This window comes from Coenobita brevimanus, chromosome 70 (genome assembly GCF_032717465.1).
Source record: "Coenobita brevimanus isolate Jiangsu-jjx chromosome 70, ASM3271746v2, whole genome shotgun sequence".
In the NCBI taxonomy this organism is placed as follows: Eukaryota; Metazoa; Arthropoda; class Malacostraca; order Decapoda; family Coenobitidae; genus Coenobita; species Coenobita brevimanus.
Window position 1 is genome coordinate 26,569,967 of NC_137023.1, and position 15,000 is coordinate 26,584,966.

A 15,000-nucleotide genomic window follows, 5' to 3' on the forward strand; every position below is an offset into this window, starting at 1 on the left:
TGGAACACGTCCGAAGTAAAATGGCACTACGAAAGCAACAAATTATGTCACTGAAAGACAAAAACGGTGAGGTTATTTAATGCAGAGATAGAATGGTGAGGAGAGTTGAACACTTTTACAAAGAACTGCACGCATCAACGACTAGGCTATAGTACTAATTGCTAACTTTTCAGTTGACACAAGTTAAATACCAAGGGTAACACCAGAGAAAGTAACCATTTCTCTTAACAGCATGAGGAGAGGGAAGGCCCCAGGAGAATATAGAAGAGTATCAGATATACTGTCTGACGCATGAGTAGAAGTACAAGACAGGCTCGCTCACTTATTTACTCATTGTGTAAAGAAGAGAATCTCCAAAATATGATGTAATGCAATACTTACTTAACATTACAAAAAAGGTGACTTAAAAGATCCTAATAACTCCTGGTCCATTAGCTTATTACCAATTATCTGAAAACCTTTCACAAAATTCCTATAGAACAGAATAAAAATAAATTTGGGAGAAAACCACACTCGTGTGCAGGCAGGATTCCGAAGCGGGTAATCGACTACTGATCATCTACACGCATTGAATCAGCTAATTTAGAAAACTAGAGAATGTAATAAACGACTGTGTTTAGATTTTCTTGATTATGAAAAGGCTTTTGACTCAGTGGAGCACAGTAATTATAAATCCATTGCGGGAACAATGAGTATATGATAATATTGTAAATCGGCTTAAAATATATATAAAAAGAGAACTTCTACAGTTAACTTACATAAAAAATAACGATTGAGAAGGGTGTGTGTCAGGGAGATATAATTTGACCAAAATTATTTGAAGCACCAAGAAAGTATATTCAGAAAGCCAGATCGTGAGAACAAAGGAGTAAACATAGATGGAGAAAACATAAGCCTTATAAGATTTGCAGATGACATTGTCCTAATCTCAGAATCAGCAAAGTCATTGCAAGACAAGTTAAATGACCTAAATAAAGAAAGTCTCAAATAGGGCTAGAGATGAACTAGGGTAAAACTATGTTGAATCCAAATTCACCAAGAACGTCATTAGAATAAGAGAAGAAATTCTTGAAGAAGTAGAGGAGCACAATTAGTTGGGGCAAAAATTAAAAGTAACGAAAGTGCATAATAGCGAAATAAGAAGACGAATTAAAGTTGGATGGAAAGCTTTCGGTAGACATAGGGACATCATGAAAATTAGCTTGTTAATATCCATGAAACGAATAATATATAACAAATGTATAATTCTAGCTATGGTGAACGGCTATGAGACCTGGAAACCGACAGAATCGATGGATAATCAACTAATCTCTTCTCAGAGAGCAATGGAAAGGACAATGTTGAGAATATCTTTAAGAGACAGGAAAAGATCACCTTACGTGAGAGAGCGGGCTAAAGTCAAATACATTATAGAAGTTATAAAATAACAAAAATGGAGGTGGGCAGGTCATGTAGCAAGAATAAGGAGTAACCGATGGAGCAGAAGGCTGACTCACTGGACTCCAAGAGATTGTAAGCATGGCACAAAAAGGCCAGGCAGGAGGTTCAGAGATGAGATGGAGAAGTTTGCCGGCAAAACGTGTCAGAGATTGGCTCAGTCAAGGAATTCGTGGGGAGGCTTTTGTCCAGCAGTCAACTTGCGATGGCTGATGATGGTAATTATGATGATGACGATGATGATGATGATATATATATATATATATATATATATATATATATATATATATATATATATATATATATATATATATATATATATATATATATATATATATATATATATATATTTATAATGGTGTACGGAAAATACAGTGACGAAAGAATGTAATCTATGAAACAGAAAAAATAAACATGAGAGAGAGAGAAAGAGAGAAAAAAAATGAATTCCCCGAGCTAGGCAACTAAGGCCATATAGCCCCGCTGGAGTTACAGGAGGGAGCTACCACTCCCGGCAACGGTAGCCCGGGCGAGGCTCGAACTTGGGACCTCCCGATCACAAGCTCAGCGCGCTACCACTGTGCTACCGCGCCACCCACAGAGAGAGAGAGAGAGAGAGAGAGACTGAACAGGTGCTTGAGGGTACTAAATTGAACATATTGGGTTTACTGAGACTAAATAGTGAGGTGAGACTGTGAGGGAGTGGGAGTATGGATGGGATATATGCACAGGAGTAGGTGAGAATAAGATTGCAAACGAGGGAGTATATATTGTTGTGTGAAAGAGATGAAAGGAGATTATAAGAGGGCATGGATCATTGTTTCTAGAATTATGTGGGCAAGCTTGAAAGCAGGAGTACAAACATGGGCGATTATGTGATTGGATGCACCAATGCCAAATTTTGCAAACAGAGTGAAAGAGGAGTTCTGGGCAAATGTAGAAGTTTGCTTGGAAAAGATTGAAAGGAAAGAGAGAGTGTTTTTGACTGGAGATATGAATGGAATAGTTGGAAATGTGAAGGTGAATGAAGTAATTGGTGAGTGGATGAGAATGGCAGAGTTCTAATGGACATACGCGCGGGGAGGGGGTTGGTGAGATCCAGTACCCTCTTTAGGCACAAAATGATCCACCGTTATTCGTGGCGAGTGTTGAGAAAGGTGGGTGGTGAACTGAATACACGGACGGCAGTGATTTACTATGTATGTGAGGATGACAGGATAAGAAAGTATGTAATGGATGAAAGGGCATACAGAGGTTGGGGAAGTGGACTTCCTGACCATCAGCTGGTGGTGGTGAAAGTCAAGGTTCAGGTGCATTGAGGAATACGGGGAGGGAAGGGTAAGAGGAAGTTGTCCATACAAGGAGGGTAGAGATGTTGCAAGAGGAGGGAAAAATGGCAGAATGTGAGGAAGAAGTGGAGGAACGACTGGGTAAATATGATTTGGAGCAGATGGGGCAGGTGGAAAGTGTGTGCAAGATTTTGACAGAAAAAATATGTACAACATGTGCGGTGGTATGTGCTTTTTTCTTTTGCCACAAGTTGTGGCGCAAAAGAAGAAAACATACAGTGAGAGGATGGGAAGCAGAGGAATGGAGGAAGTTGAGAGATGGAAGAGCGTTATATGCACAGAGGAAGAGAGAGGTGAAAAGGCTAGTAAGAGAGAGTAGGAAGAGAGTGGATGATGCATTTAGAAGGAATTTGAGTGTAAAGTTGAGGGAAGGTAAGAAAATGCTTCACAAAGGGTGTAGAGTTAGAAAGGGCGATAAGAAAGTTAGTAATGGGGTGAAAAACAAGAATGGGAGACTGATAGTGGAGAAGGGAGAAAAAGTGAGCAGATGGAGTGAACACTTTAAGGATGTATTAAACATAGAGAATGAAAGTATGCGAGTATAAGTGGCTGAGAAATGGCTGGGAGAAGGAGGGAGGTTAGAAGTGAGGAAGAGATTAGTAGAATGGAAATAGTGGAAGCAATGAAGAAGTCAAAATGAGGAAAGCCCCAGGAATTGATGTGTGGTGAAATGCTGAAGCATGAGGGAGAACGATTAGTAGAATGGGAATGGAAGATGTGCAGATTGGCCTGTCCAGGAGGACTGAAAGTCATGTATCATTTTTCCCCTGTACAAAGGAAAACGGAAAAAAGTGTGGTAATCATAAGGGCATTTGTCTTCTGAGTGTAATAGAAAAGCTTATGGTAGGGTACTCACTAACAAATTAGGCAAATAACAGAGGAATTAGTTGGGGAAGAACAAGGAGGTTTTAGGATGAGCAGATGTGTCGATTAAATTTTCATTGTTTGGTCTTGAGTGGAAAAGATTCTAGAGAAGGGATAGAAGTTGTATGCAGTCTTCATGGATTTGGAGAAAACTTATGACAGATTGGACATACAAGGAATGTGGAAAATATTAAGAATATATGAAGAAAAATGGGAGTTGCTGAATGTCATGAAGAGTATGTGTGAGGGTTCTAAATCTGCAGTGCATGTGCATAGTGAACTGAGTGATAGTGAATGTTGGATTGAAACAGGGATGTCATGTCCCCATGGCTGTTCACTCTGTATATGGATGGGGTTATAAAAGAGGTACAAGGTAGGGCAGTGAATGTTGGAGAGGCCCTAATGAGAGACGGTAGCGTTTGGAAACTTTGTGTACTGTTGTTTGCAGATGATACTGTATTGTTAAGAGAAGATGAAGGGGAATTGCAAGGGTTGGCAAATGAGTTTGGGAAGCTGTGTAAGAAACGAATTCTAATGGTGAATGTACGGCAAATTAAAGTTACGGTCTTCGAGAGAAATGAAGTCACTGAATGTACAGTGAGATTGGATGATGAAGAAAATGAGAGTGCATTTAAGTACTTGGGTAGTGCGATGAGTAAGGATGAAAGTTTGGAGGATGAAGTGCTTGAAAGGGTACGGCAAAGAAGAAAGACTGCTCATTCTTTGCAAGCAATGATAAGAAATAGGGAAGTAAGCCTGGAAGTAAAAAAGTCGGTGCATAATAGTACTGTGATACCAACTCTAACGTATGGAAGTGAAGCTTGGACTTTGTTCGAAGGACACAAGTCACGAGTGAGAGCAGTGAAAATGAGTTATTTGACAGGAGCATGTGGACTCACACGGAGAGACAGACTGACAAATCAGGAAGTGAAGGAGCATTGTGGTGTGGATGTGGATGCAATAGAAAGTGTTAGGAGAAATACACTGATAAGGTTTGGCCATATGGAGAGGATGGAGAGCGAGAGACTAACGAGGAGAATGTATGTGAGTGAGGTGGAAGGACGACAGGGAGGAGGAGGCCGAGGATGACATGGAGGAATGGAATGGAGAGGTATATGGGAGAGGGGTGTTCAAGCTGGGAGAAGGGCAGTGAAATGTTGTGGGACAGAGCAACATGGAGGCGAGTTGTTTGTTACCACCCCTAACAGGATTGAAGAGTATGGCAATAGATAGAAAGATAGATCATCATCCATTGCAAGTCCACTGCAGAAGAAAATCCTCCCACATCCTCTTCCACGAATTCCTTGACTGAGTGAATCTCTGCCACGTTTTACCTGCAAACTTCTCTCTCTCACCTCTTTACCTCCTGTCTGGCCTTTTTCTGCAATGCCTACAATATCTTGGAGTCCAGGCAGTCAGCCTCTTGCGCCATCGGGTATCCCTTATTCCTACATGGCCTGCCCACCTCCATTTCTGTTCTTTTATAACTTCTGTAATGACTTTGACTTCAGTCTGCTCTCTCACCCGAGTTGATCTTTTCCTGTCTTTTGAAGATATTCCCGACATGGACCTTTCCATTGCTCTTTGAGAACAGATTAGTTGATTTTCCATCGATTTTGTTAATTTCCAGGCCCCACAACAGTACGTCATAGTTTGGATTATACATTCCCCATATAATTTTCGTTTCACACAAACTGGCAAGCTCCTTTTCATTACTTCTCTATATATACCGAAAGCTTTCCATCCAGTTATAATTCGTCTTTTTATTTAGTTATCATGGTCTTTCGTTAGTTTTAGTATTTGCCAGGAGTAATTGTACTCCTCGACTTCTTCAAGAATTTCTTCGTTTATTTTGATGACGCTCTTTGGTGCATTTGGATTAACCATCAGTTTTACTCCGGTTCATCTTTAGTTCTACTCTGAGACTTTCTCAGTTTAGATTATTTAATGTTTCTCGCAATGTCTCTGCTGCTTCTGAGATTAGGACTGCCATCTGTTAATCTTAAATGGTTTAGGTTTTCTCCATCTGTGTTTACTACATTGTTCTCCCAGTATAGATATCTGAAAACACCATCTAGGCTTGCCGAAGATAATTTTGATGTAATTGTAGCCTTCTGATGCATGCCGATCTCAATCTTATTTTTTTCGAGTCTTTGTGTAATTTAACTGCAACAGTTCCATCTTGATTATGTTTTACAGCAGTTTTACAATGTCCTCATTTACTCCCTGATCCAGCGATGAATATGTGATAGTTATGTGTTTTACTGGATTGAAAGCCTTTCGTAATCAAAAAAGCCTTAGCTGGGCGGTTTTATTACTGTATTCTGTACTTTTATCAATTAGCTGATTTATTGTGAGTAGATGATCAGTAGTCGAATACTCGCTCTGGAATTCTGCCTCCTCACGAGGCTGGTTTTCTCCCAGATTTGTTGTTATTCTGTTCATAAAGACTTTTGTGAAGAATATGTAAATAACTGTTAATAAGCTAATGGGTCGATAGTTACTAAGATCTTTTGAGTAGCCTTTTTTGTAAAGGAAAATATCTATTGCACATCATGTTTTGGTAATTGTCTTTTTCTTTATACACTGAGTAAATAAGTGGTTGAGCCTGTTTTGTAATTCTTCTCCTGCATCCGCTGGTAATCTGCTACTATTCCATCTACTTCTGTGACCTTCTCTCTTTTCATACGTTTAAGAGATGTTTACTTTGTCTGTTGTTATTCAGATATTTCACTTATGAATATCTTTGATATATTCAATTCTTTGTAAAATTCTTCTGCTGTCTTTACCATCCTATCTTTGCATTTACTGACTTCACACCTTTTTTGTCTTTCAGTGATACAATTTGTTGCTCTCTTGGTGTCATTTTACCTCGACTTGTTCCAGACTTTTTCCTTTATTGTCGGTTTCTTTAAGCTGATCCATGATCCTCTTTCTTTCTTCCTCTCCCTGTCAGTTGTTGATAAGCTTATTTAATTTCAGTTTCTCTTTTTCATTTCATTATTTTGACTTACATCTCTTTTCTTCTTTTCATGAGCTCGATGGTCATTTATGAATACTTGGTGGCTTTTAATGTATTAGCTTTCCCTACTACCTCCGCCGATTCTCTTTGCGCTTTCTTTAGTCTGTCATTCAACTCATCGATATCACGCTAAGCATAACATAGAACCTGAAATCTCTTATTTCTAACTGAAAGGCTGCCTTGTTTTTGTTTATTTTTATTGGACATCTTTTTATTTTTAACCAGCTACTTTCATTTACTTCTGAAACTGAATCTGGCTGTGCAACCCATCATTCGTGGTTAGTTCTTATATTTACATCGTTGATAAGTGTGACATTTATGATCGTGTTGTTATCTGCTGTAATGAATTCAGTTTATTTCTTTGTTTTTCCATTTGGACTTATCCGTGCCCATTTTCTTCTTCGTTTTGAGAAAAAATGTGTTTACTATTCTCATGTTATACATTTCAGCCAAATTTACCACCATTTCATCTCTGCCATTCCCATCTCCCACTCCGAATTTTCTCATAAATGCCCCTCCATTTTTTGATTTGCCAACTTTTACATTGAAGTCTCACATGATTATAGCATATGTGGTCTTCTCTCATTCCAAAATCTGGGACATGTAGTCACAGAATGTTTCTCTTTCTTCATCTGAGCTTTGTGAAGTTAGTGCATGTACCGTACTTGTATTACATTCAGGGTGTATCTTTGGTTTAGTGAAATTACATTCATGCTACTCTGACAGATTAACTGCTTAATTTAACAGTGTTCTCTGCAAGATTTCTGTTAATTAGAAATCCTACATCAATAATTCTTTCATTTTATTTTCCTTTCTAGTATAATACGTGGTTGCTGTCTTGGATTTGAATAAATTCTTGTTTTTTCTGAGGATCTCACTCAGACCTATAATATTCCCACTAAAGGTTTCTATTTCAGCCATTAAGATATCAAGTTGGTACTCTTTTACAAGGCTTTATACATTCTAAGTGTAGATCATCACGGATTTCAGTTTGTTTAATGTCCCGGACTCCCATTGGCCGAGAAAGTGCCTATTCACCTTCGGTGGCACACTGCCTGGAAACACGGGAAGCTTGCGATTGGACATTTAGTAGACGATGATCCAACAGGAACGCCAGAGAAATTATTACCGGAAGAATTCATGTTTGGTTTGGTAGATAGTAGCAAATAATCCCACCTCCCTGCTACATACACTCTGGTGAGATGCAATTTTTTGTGCCACCATATTCCGCATAATAGGTAGACCTTTATATATCTACAGGGGGTGCCATTGTCCAGGGCGTCCAAGACGGTGCCTTGTATTATCTGGAAGGCCTTCTATCGGCCACCCAGGGACGCGCAAGATAACAGTGGGATCCAGCCCCTGTTCCTCTTTCTTTGCTAATCACCTTATTATATTAGGTTTAGGCTACATTTATCTCTGTTACCTGGTGTGTGTGTGTGTGTGTGTGTGTGTGTGTGTGTATAGACAGATAGATAGATAAACAGATAGATAGATAGATGGATAGATAGATAGATATAGATATAGATTCCATCTATCTGTCTATCTTTTATATATATATATATATATATATATATATATATATATATATATATATATATATCATTAATAGACAGATAGATAGGTGTATATATATATATATATATATATATATATATATATATATATATATATATATGTATCGATGTAGTGCTGCTCTCGGGTGTCTGCCCTTTCCTCTCCTCCATCCTTCTTTCCTTCCATTCTCTTCTTTCTTTCCTTCATTCTTTCCTTGTCCTGCCTACGGGTGACCTTACACTCCCTCTTCTCTCTTTCTTTTCTTCATTCTTTCCTCTTCCTTCTGCCTGTGGGTGACTCTACACTGAGCGACATGCCAAATGGTTTCCTGTACACTATGAAACCATTTATTACGCTGGGTGGTAACCATATAACCAAATTTTTGACGCCTAGTGGTTTAGTGGATAATTACTGCGCTCCAATCGGATTGAGCCGGTGAAGCTTTATATCCAAGGGGTGATTGGCGTTGATTGCTCATGTAATGCCACTCAGGGATGAGTGAGGCTGGTCACTTTCATCTTAAATGTCGGGACCAATTGCCTAGCCCCGGGCTTCTACGCTCCTCATGGGGCAATGTAGGATTGGATGATGGATGGATGGATGTGTGTGTGTGTGTGTATATATATATATATATATATATATATATATATATATATATATATATATATATATATATACTCTTGGGATTGACAAAGGTGAAATAGTGATAAATTTTGCTGAAATGGTTAATATCAGAATAAGGAACACATTTTTTCACAATAGAACAGGGAGAAAATGGACCTGGTGTACTCCACATGGAGAAACAAATATTGAAATCAACTTCATTGTAGCAGATAAGAATAACATGACCGTAAATGTCGCAGTTATCAATAATGTAAACGCAGTATAGCAAGAGAGGAAAGAATAGAGGGATGCACAGACAGATTCAATTTCAGAAGTGAATGTAAGTAGCTGGTGAAAAATAAAAAGATTTGCCCAATGAAAGTAAGCAAAAAAAAAAAAAAAAAGGGGGGGGGGCTACCTTTCAGTAAAAAATATACGAAAAGTTTTCAGGCTATATCTTATGCTGTGATACTGATGAAGTGAATGACAGACTAACAAAAATGCTATGATAATCAGCGGAGGTAGTAGGAAAAGCTGGTATAAGCAAAGCCAACAAGCGTTCAAAATGACCCTCGAGCCCATGAAAACAAGAAAGCTGAAAGTAAAAACCAAGAAGGGTGAAACAGGCAGGGCAGGCTTAAATATACTTATCAACAAGAGAGACAAGAAAAACAGAGAGAGAAACTTGGATCAGATCAAAGAAACCATAAAGAAAGGAAGCAGTCGGAAACAGTCCGAATAAAATGGCAGTAGCAAGAGAACAACTTATATCACTGAAAGACAAAAACGGTGAAGTCATTAAATGTAGAAATAGGATGTTGAAGAGAGCAGAAATTTTTGAAAAGAACTGTATACATCAAAGACAGTAGTACCAATAGCTAACTTTTCAGTTGACACAAGTAAAACACCTGCGGTAACACCAGAGGAGGTAAACATTTCACTTAAAAGTATGAATAGAGGGAAGGCCCCAGGAAAGGTGGAGTAGGCTAGTAGCAAATTTACTGTTGGATGCAAGAGTAGAAGAACAAAGCAGGCTCGCCCACTAATTTACTCAGTTTATAAAAAAAGAAGAATATTCCCAAAACATGGTATAATACAATAGATATTTTGCTTCGTAACTATCGACCCAGTAGCTTATAACCAGTTATTGATAAACTCTTCACTAAATTCTTTACGAACATAATAACAACAAATTTCGAAGAAAATCAATCTCGAGAGCAGGCAGGATTCCGAAGCGGGTATTCGACTTCTGATCATCTACACACTGAATCAGGTAACTGAGAAAACAGCAGAATATAATAACCACTGTGTTTGGGTTCTGTTGATTAAGAAAAGACTTTGGACCCAGTGGAGCACATAACAATTTATAAATTCATTTCGGGAACAAGGAGAATATAAAAACATTGTAAAACTGCTCGAAAACACAATTTGTATACTTACAGAGAGAAATGTTACATTTAAAGACTCTGAAAAAAAAAAAAATGCTGAAAATGGTGTGCGTCAGGGAGATATATTTTCAACAGAATTATTTGAAGCATGCCAAAGAAAGTGTTTTCAGAAAGCTAGACTGCCAGAACAAAGAAGTAAACATAGATCGAGGTTTTCTCCATCTATGTTTTCATTTTCAATATTTGCAGATGACATTGTCCTAATTACAGAAACAGAAGAGACATTGGAAGAAACGTAAAATGACCTAAATAGAGAAAGTCTCAGAGCAGGGCTAAGTATGAACCAGAGTATAACTAATGTTTATCCAAAAACACTACAGAGCGTCATCAGAATAAGCAAAACAAAACAAAAAAATCTTGAAGAAGTCGGAGTACAATTACTCGGGGCAAATACTAAAACTAACGAAAGACCATGATAGCGAAATAAGACGAATTATAATTGGATGGAAAGCTTTCGGTAAATAGAGAGACAGAGACAGCATGAAAAAGAGCTTGTAGCTTTGTGTGACAACGAAAATTATATAAGGAATGTTTAATCCCAGCTATGACGTACTGTTGTGAGGCCTGAACACTGACAAAATCCATGGAAAATCAACCAATCCGCTCTCAAAGAGCAATGGGAAGGTCAATGTTGGGAATATCTTTAAAAGGCAAAAAAAGATCAACGTGGGTAAGAAAGCATACTAAAGTCAAAGATATTGTAGTTGTTAAAAAAGAACAGAAAAGAAGGTGGGCAGGTCATGTAGCGAGAAAAGGAATAACCGATGGAGCAAGAGGCTGACTGACTGACATCCAAAAGATTGTAGGCATTGCAGGAAAATCCCAAACAGGAGTTGGAGAGATGTGACACAGAAGTTTGCATGTAGAACGAGGCAGAGATTGGTTCAGTCAAGGAATTTGTAGAGAAGGCTGGGGGAGGCCTTTGTTCAGCAGTGATTTGCAATTGCTGCTGCTGATAATGAAAAATAGATTGATAGATGGACAGAAAGACAGATAATGATATAAATATAGATTGATACACATAGATAGACTGATAAATTAAAAAAAAAAGGCAGATGTAGATACATAGATTATATCGATAATATACGATAATCCCTTGTGTGTGTGTGTGTGTGTGTGTGTGTGTGTGTGTGTGTGTGTGTGTGTGTGTGTGTGTGTGTGTCTATCTATCTATAGACAGACTGACAGATAGACATACAAATAGATTGACAGATAGATGTGGAATACAGAAAATTGTAACAGAGGATAGTAATGGGTGAAAAAAAATAATAATAATAATGTCGCGAAGAGAAGAACTCTGATGACGGGGAGCATTGGAAGAAAACACCGATATGCAGAGACATTAAACAAACAAAAGTCAGGAGTGTCCGGTGTGTCGAAAAGAAAAATCCATATTAAGATAATCATAACTGAGGAAGAATATGGAATATGTTGCGAATGATTCAGTCCAAGAGGAGTAATTCGGTTTTTAAAAGTTTTCAAGTGTTGTTTGCAAGGAAAAATGGTAACAATTACTCACAAAAATGGTAACAATTAATCACATATTACTCCTTGTGTAGAGAAAGGCTCCTTGGCTAGACTATCTTACTCCAGATTATTGATGGACTTTTGGTTTATTTCTCCTTCTACCAGTAGATTTTACTACACTGACCGCGTAGCGCGAGGGTAAGTTGAGTTGTTTGTATATCTGGCTGACCTTTTGTCCGTCTTTCTGTCTGCCTGTCTATGCGTTAGCAGGATTAAAGATTAATGATGAATGGAACTGCACTGAATCTGAAACGATAAATGAAGAGTACTGGAGAAAAGAGTGATCTAATATTGGCTGAAAAAAGTCATAACTCATAGGTCAAGGTCAGTGTTAACTTAGCCAGTTTTTATATGATAAGTTTAAATGACTGATGGTAAAGGCAGGATGAAGTGATTCGATATCGAACACAACTGGTCAAAGTTAGAGATCGTAGGGATACATAAAATTTTTAGGCCTTTAACTTAAATAATTTTAAACTGATTTGGCCTAAACTTGGTTGAAGAGTTTATGTTTAGCCACGGATGGAGTGATTGTATTTTGAGAACAAGAGGTTAAAGGTAAGGGTGGTAGGGTCATGGGACAATGTCGCCGTAAACACATCTGATCCAATGTGAACCACATTTGGTTGACAATTTGAGCGTTAGGCATGGATGAAGAAACTTCAGCTGAAGAACTATCAGTGAAACATTAATGCCACATGATAGGGTCTAATGTTCAATCTTTGAGTCCTATTTTATTGCACAGTGTATTTCATTGCAGTTATTCCTGATTAATTTTTTCGGCACATAGCACCTCGATATCTTTTTGATTGTTACTGATGAAAACTATAGAGACTTTAAAACCATACAGTAAGATAAAACGGAATGTAATGGTGTACAGTGGAAAATGAATAGGTGTGGAGAAATGGCTACAAAGGCGTTATATTTCACCTTGATTACAGCTCTTAGACCGATTGCAAGGCGAGGGTATTACACATTGTGAATGGTTCTTCTGTTTGGACGAGATGCAATGAAGAGGCTAAATGTATATGATGTTTTACTCTTCTGGTAGTATTATATGATCAAAAAGCCTGTACTCACCTGGTAGATTCGGAAAGAACGAAAAAATAAACATATACTCTACGCAAATCTTCCATCAGTTACACAATAGAAAACAAGATTTTAATTCCTTGAGCTGAAGAACCTGTTTATGTTTTATCCAGGCTAATGGCAGACGATTTTAGTTAGCTCAGGAGAAAAGTCCTTCAGTCGTCGGAGTCAGTGTTCCTCTAAACAACTCAAATAAAAAATGACGCTGGCAAAGTCTTGTGCGTTGTTACCAGAACCCAAGAGGAAGAGTGACATACTGAATAAGGGCTGTGTTGTTTTTCCAGTGGCGCATCCCAGATACCTTAGCAAAATCATGGAAATGGAATCCTGATGCTTCCCTTCGTGAATATGTGTCCTCTACGATGGGCTGAACTACTTTACAAAGATCTAAATATTATACTTTTGAAATTGGTTAAGTTCTGTCCTCTCTTGTTACCTGGAGTGATGTCAGGCAATGCCCTAAAAAATTATTTACCTCTGAAAAACCGGACACATGCGTAATTGCGACGAGGTGGGGTTACAGACATTTCCTGAAGCTTGTAATGATTTAAACATATTCCATATTACATAGGGTCCAATCCTTTTCATCTTTTACTGAATGAAGAATGGAGAGGGGTTGGTGATACTATGTTGGTGATTCAGAGCCTTCAGTCCTACACACTTACTCCCCTTCTTCCCTCTCACTAACTGCATACTGTGATTAACCATCATCATCATCATCGTCATCATCATCTTCAGCAGCAGCATTATTTCTCACTGTTACGATGCATAGGGAGAGTATGACCCAGATAAAGAACAGGGGCATGAAGGAACAAAAGTAGAACTATACTGTAAAGTTTCGTATTTTCCTGTTTCAGTTATCTGTATCCTGCTACACAGCTGTACAAAACATGAGGCAGGGCGTAATGAGAACAAAGTACAGCTATGAAAGCAGCAGCCTTAAAAACGAAGACAATATTCTAGAAATGACAACACCGAAAATAAAACAATTGCAGCAGTTAAAACAATGGAGCCAAAATCAGGTAGAACAATTGTATTACAAAACGATTTAGTAACTGTAGAGATCAACAAATATATACTACCGGTAGGAAAAGCAGATCTTCAACTTATTTGAGTACTTCTCTTGCACCTCATCCAGTAAACTCACCTCAGTATGATCTTGTCTGAAAAACCTTCATTACATAATCCTCCGCATTGTCTTCCCGCTGCCCTTATGTCACCGACCCTCCGAAGCATCTTTCTTCCAACAAACATTATTATTGTCTGACCTACATTCAACATTCTCATTAGTCTTTCTCCAGCATCTATACTGTATGTATCTGTTCTTGTGTTTTTGATATATGAGCCAATAATGTACAACCTTCATTCTTGACACAAGTCCTTCAGCCACCGTCCGTAATCCTTGTTCCCTAGCAGTCCAAAACGACCCATTACATCATTCCCAGTGTCACCGTCACCTCTGCCATTCTGGCGTCCCAGTGTATTCACACTATATTTGTTTCCTCACTCTCGTCCAGTGTCTTATAACCTGTCTCATCGCTCCACACTTCTATCAGTACAAGATGTACATGCAACATTCAACATCCCGTTCACCATCATCACCTTAAACTTAACACTCACTTATAGGGAACCTTCGGCGCCTTCCGCTCGATGTCATTAATTTCTTATTTTCAGTCGACAGGTAAAAGAAATTTGAATTACTCATGCTGTCAGTGAAATGGAGAGAGGAATTTTCCCTTATATTTATCCTGCTGGGACACCCGTTGAGGAGAGAGAGAGAGAGAGAGAGAGAGAGAGAGAGAGGCAGGATGGAAGTGTTTACTGTTATACTACATTATGGTACAGCATTTTAGTATACAATTTTGTGAGTATAAGGAGGGAGGAAGGAAAGCAAGAGAGTGATAATACAACAAACACGTCACTCTTCTCTTTTGTCATGCTGGATATTTCCATGCCAGGCCAAGAACGAATCCATCCCCTCCAACAAAAAACAAATTAAGAAATTTGAAAGAAAATGCCAGAAATGAGTCACAACGTGGGAACCGGTGGCCCGATTGGACTGGATTTTTTTTTTTTTAATTCTTCAAGTTAGAACATTTTAACG